Source organism: Ovis canadensis, chromosome 18, assembly GCF_042477335.2.
Source record: "Ovis canadensis isolate MfBH-ARS-UI-01 breed Bighorn chromosome 18, ARS-UI_OviCan_v2, whole genome shotgun sequence".
Classification (NCBI taxonomy): domain Eukaryota; kingdom Metazoa; phylum Chordata; class Mammalia; order Artiodactyla; family Bovidae; genus Ovis; species Ovis canadensis.
The window spans coordinates 58807555-58813719 of record NC_091262.1 but is presented as its reverse complement, the minus strand read 5'-3'; positions in this window follow the sequence as shown (position 1 = coordinate 58813719).

The following is a 6165-nucleotide window of genomic DNA, read 5'->3' as shown; positions in this document are numbered from 1 at the left end:
TTGTTGTTGTTCAGTATGAGTATGTAAATGAAATGTCAAAATATGTATTCCAAAATGTTATTAATAGTGATTTTCTCAAGGTGGGTATTTTTTTTTCTGCTTTTCTATGTTTTTCAAACTTTTAAAAATGAAAAACTGGTATTCCTTTTATCATCAAAGAAAAGAATTGTAATTTTTTTCAAATGGAGTTCTACTTTGCTAAAATTACATCATTCTTATTTCAACTGTTCTCTCCTGATGTTACTTTCTGAGTATCTATTTACAGTCTGTACCTTTTTAATAGTATCTGTCTATGTCTGATATTTATCATGGTTTCAAAGTTATAGAGGATTATGAGCTGCTAATTTATCTCACTGTATCTGTTTAACAAGTGTTTACTAAATTAAAATGAATACACTTATAAGGATAATTCTGAGACAGAGTTGCAAGGTGGAACTCTCCCTAATGGGAACTTGTGGGAGCTATCGATTAATATTATGCCAAATACTAACAGCAAAGCCACAGGCATGATACATTTGTTTGCAAAACAATATTTTGAGGATGCAATGCTCCAGGCCAGGAAGAGATAGAAAATGTTCCTGAAAGGAGTGTTCCATATTTCAATGTTCCATATTCAGCCAACTGAATATGGAAATGTTGGGGATGAACTCTAGGAGAAATGTGCTTGACAGGAGACCAAAGCAGCCTTTCCTGCCCTGGTTACAGCCCTCCCCCTAGAAGACACCGTAAGAAACTGGGATGCCTTTAATTATTTCTTTTTCGCCCCTTCTTCCTCCCTTCCAATCTTCCTCCTCCCTCCCCCTTCCTTCCTTCCTTTCTTACCTTTTTAAAGTTATTTACTTTTTTGTTTTTTGGCAACTGTATAGTAAGAAAGGTTTTTTCTCACCGCCATCCCATCCCAGCTCACAGGTTTTAAGATCTCAAGCAGGTGAAGAAGTGAAGAGTGTTTGTGCTCTGTCAAACACTCAAGACCAAGCGCAATGTATGTGCACAGGAAAGAGTAATGGAACTGCGTTCTCTGCTCCTGGGAAACAGTAGAAGCCCTCTACAAGTGGAATTAGTAAAACGATAAGAAGACCTGTGGCTCAGGAGAGAACAAGAATAGTGAGAGTTACAGATATGCACAACAGAGGCTATGTGACGGTTCATAGCCCCTGGAGACAGAGTTGAGGCACATTCCACAGACAAGTTTCATCAAAAAGCAGCTAGCTACAACTCTTGAGGGGAGGGCAATGTGCTGGCAGTGACAACAGCACCTCCTTCCATTGAGGGAACATAGAACTGAAAGCTGCAACTTGTACTTTTTCTATTCAGTGCTTTGATTTCCAGCAAGTCACGTGTTTACTAGACTTCTCTTTATTTAAAAACTGGGTAAATACTTCTTTCTCACCTTACAGGTGCCTCTTGAAATTTAGTCCGCACAAAGCTGTGCTCCAGGTACTTTTGTTTTTTTAAGAACAATCCCAAATCAGCATTTTTCATCAGTCACATTGGAACAGATTGAGAGAGAACGACCAACGTTTTCCAGTTGCCTTGTTCCCCTTTATGACCAAGCAGGAAGTTTCAGAGCAAACCTCCACCTCTCAGGAAGTGTACGTCAAACTGGGTATTGACATCCTGTTTAATACAGTCTTAAATTTTTGTCCTCAATTCTGGATGCTCAGTATTTGAATTAAGATGTTTGAGTAATCTGTCCTGAAGTTGTGTTTCCTTTGACTTTCAAAAGACTCCGTATATCTGTTTCTAATGACAAATGGAGTATCTATGACTAATAATGATAAATGTTGAAGTTTTTCTTAGCATTAAGTGCCTATAATTATAACTATTTATTGCCCTGTTCCCTACCCCTTATTCATCTGATCTCTCAAGTAGGTCCTTATTAACCACGTTCTGAGTCATCAGGTATACAGCTTCTACACTAAAAACAAGCAAATAAAACCTTTCAATGGCACATCCTGGGGCTTCCCTCCAGGACATACAATGTGATATTGAAGTAAGGGAAGTGACAGGACAGTGGTTCTGGATCTTCTAGAAACTGGCTGTAAGGCTTTGGCTAAGTTCCTTAACCTTTCTGGCTTCGGTTTTCTCACCTTAAAATGTGAGGGATGGGTTAAGTCTTAAGCACATCCTGTGCAACTGTACTGTGGGGAAGTGGAAATCTTTATCTCAGATACTGTCAAGTCATACTTCTTAAGTTAAAAAAGTTGATAAACCATAATGGAAAAAACATTTTAAAAACCAATGTACATATATGTAAAATGAATCACTTTGCTATACAGATGTAATTAACAAAACATTGTAAATCAACTACACTTCAATTTTGAAAATTTTTTAAAAAAGAATAAAGGAGAAATATGATTTTTTCTTCCTAGATGTACTGACAAGGATTTCTTATGGTTGCAAGTAATAGAAATCCAAATGAATCTTGTTAAGATACACAGATGAATTTACTAGAAAGGCATAGAAGGATCTCCCAAACCAAAGGACAGGAATTCGGCTGCACATAAGAAGCCAGGAATGTCCACAGGACTCTCCCTATCCTGTGTCTCCCACTTTTTGTACACCTACTTCACCTTACCTTTTCTCTGTAGACCAGGTTTTTTCTGCTACGCCTGATTACATGACGGAAAACAGGACACCCTAGATAGTTCTTGAATTCACAAGGTATAGGCACATGAAGAGAGACAGCTCTCAGTCCAAATGCCTTTTTATTTTATTTTTTTTCAGAAGAAGGTGCTAATCCCCTCATTAGGATAGATGCCCACCCCTGGGCTAATCAGCCGCCATCCAGGTTTGGGATTGCTTGGACTGAACGTAATAGTTGTCACCACAATCCTGAGCAGGCTGAGTAGGGAAATTTCTAGAAAGGGGATATAAGTAGAATATTCAAAAGATGCTCACATACTAAAATACCACTTTACACTATTGAAGCTTTATTTTGAAATAATTATAAATTCACAGGAAATTGAAAAATCAGTACAGGAGTTTCCACCCAGTTTCCCCCACTGGTAGCATCTTGCATAACTATAGTATAATATCAAAACCAGGAAATTGACATTGCAATCCACAGACTTCACCACTCAGACTCAGACGTCACCACTTTTACATGCATTTGTTTGTATGTGTGTATGAAAAATCTACACGATTCCATCACATCTTTGTAGATTTGTATAACTACCGCCAAAATCAAGATACAGAACTATTCCCTCACCACAAAGATCCTGTGCATAAAAACACAGCAAAATTAATTTTCAGGACGTAAATGGACTCATGTGATCCAATTCAAAACACAAAACCACTGTCACCTCGGAAGACCTCTTCATACTCCTTTGAGTTACTGCTGTCCCTTCAGAGTGAATCACATATCATGTACTCTTCAGTATCTGGCCTTTTTTGCTGAGCATTAGGTTCGTGGCATTCACTATATTGTTTTCTGTAATTATGGTTCACTCATTCTTCCACAAACTTATGTTTCTGAATAACTTTATTAGGATATGTGAGGGGCTTCCCTCATAGCTCAGTTGGTAAAGAATCTGCCTGCAAAGCAGGAGACCCAGGTTCCACTCCTGGGTCAGGAAGACCCCGTGGAGAAGGAAATGTCAACCCCCTCCAGTATTCTTGCCTGGAGAATTCCATGGACAGAGGAGCCTGGAGGGCTACAGTCCATAGGGTCACAAAGAGTCAGACACAACTTAGCGACTAAACCACCATACACCATACATTTTAAGTGTATAGTTTGATGAGTTTTGACATACGTACATACTATTGGCAATACCGCAATCAAGATACTGAGCATCTCTATTCTGGCAAAATATTCCATAAATTTTCAAAGCTAAAAATAGGTCTTGAAAGACATCTTAGGACTATGTTGGCTTCCAGATCCTTTGTGGAAAGTTGGAATAGGTAATATTTACTTTTCTCTATTGTTAGGCAGACTTTAATGAGAAAGATTTATATGATATATATTCTATCAAAAAACAAATCTAGCTTCACAAGACCATAAATCTAAATAATTATTCTAAACCACCTCCTAAAGTGGCTCTGTGAAGTACTGTTATCTGTGAGAAACAAATGAGAAATCCTGATGTGAGAGAAAAACAAAATTTATGTACAAACATGCACACACCCATGCACACATGTGTGAAAGAGCTAACTAGACCAAATTTCTGGATTAACCAAAAGGTCAACATCCAAAACTGTAGATATAAAAATGCTGTTTAGAATGACAAAGACTAAAGAGGATTTATCTATTTTGTATACACATAAAATTTACACAGCACTATTCTTGCCTGGAAATCCCATGGATGGAGGAGCCTGGTGCGCTGCAGTCCATGGGGTTGCTAAGAGTCCAACAAGACTGAGCAACTTCACTTTCACTTTTCATTTTCATGCACTGGAGAAGGAAATGGCAACCGACTCCAGTGTTCTTGCCTGGAGAATCCCAGGGACAGGGGAGCCTGGTGGGCTGCTGTCTGTGGGGTTGCACAGAGTCGGATACGACTGAAGCGATTTAGCAGCAAGCAGCATTCTTTTCTTAAATGTGTACAATGTCTATGCAGTTGTTATAATGAATGGTTTTTCACATTTATTCACCTATCCTCAAAACTTTCTTGGTAACCTTATTTAACTACCTTGGCTCATTTTGTAGAGAGTATATAAAGAATTTAGACTAAAGTTTAAGAGCAAGTCAAATGAGTAATCATGAAATTTAGTTCTTCATTTCATTACTTAGGCCATGAAGAACTGCCTCTTCATCTTCAGACCACATTTGCTCTCCAGAAGTAATAAACACAAACATCTGTGAAGAAGATGTACTAAATGAAGTGAGTGAAAATCTTTATATACCCTCTTTTGTTCTGTTCTCTTCATATAAATGATCTGAAAGGTAAGGTTCTCATTTATACAAAGATTTACTGAATTCCTCCTGCCCCAGGTACTGGGGATATGAAGACAAATAGTACAAGGTTCTATGCTCAGAGAGTTTATGCTCTAATGAACATATCTACTTAGAATTATACAAAAATAGTCTTTGTATTTTAATTAAAAGCATAGTGCTATCCATGCACTAGGTTTTTAAAGTTTTTCCTTACTGAAATGTGTCATAAAAACTAAGAAAAACAAGTTGAAAAATCTAAAAAAGTACAAAGACATCTTTATATCTAAAGAATGAATTTTATCTATATTTTATGTATTTTTCCATAAAAGTATAATATTTGGAAATGTCTATGGCATCTCATCACAGTTAAGTGTCTCTTAATCACTTAACAAATACCAGTTGGAAGTCTAGCATGAGCAAGTCTTCCTAAGAGGAGAATAACCATTTCTAAAAATCTCATTTTACATTTAAAAGTCAGTTTTTAAATTAAATTAATCTGTGTCCAATATCTATATATTCTTATATCGTGGAAGCAGAGTAAATTTATAATCTCCACAAAAGTTTAAGAGCACCAGTACCCAAACCAGGCATGTCCCTAATTGTGCTTATCACACTAAAAGTCTTTCACCAAATTATTTATTAAAAATCATCAGAACTGTAGATTATACTTCTGTTGTCATATCTTTTAAATTAATGGTAGGAGTATAAACTATTCATATGTAAAAATAAGGATTTTTAACCTGAAAAGTGATCATTGTGATTAAAGACCTATTCACCGTTGATTGTGTTGGTTATATATTGTGTCTATTGCCAATATGTACTTGATCAAAGATCTTTACGTTTTAGAACAAAAAGTTTCCTATTTCTCCTCTAGTCACCTTCCAACTTCTTTGTAGACTCTTCAGGAAGCTCTTAAGCCAAGTGATTAAATTAAAAACAATGGAATTTTTTTTAAACAATGGAATTTATTTTGTACTTTACCATTGATACAGCCTCCACATATACCATCTACCCCATTCCACTCACATAAAGAAACTGCTCTTTGTGTTCCTATCAGTCCCTGAAGAGTTGAACCTGCCTCACAACCTAGCCTGGACCAAAAAGGTTCCACGTGAGGCCATTCCTGCTGTACATCGTCACAGTAAGGATCTGTAACGAAGAAAAGAAGGATCAAAAGACTGTAAAGCCAGAACAAGGCAATTTTTAACAAAAGAAGGAAACTATAGTTGGCATACTGTATTCTGGCAAACTTAATATTAGTATCAGGAAAATGTCTAGACTGGATTTTC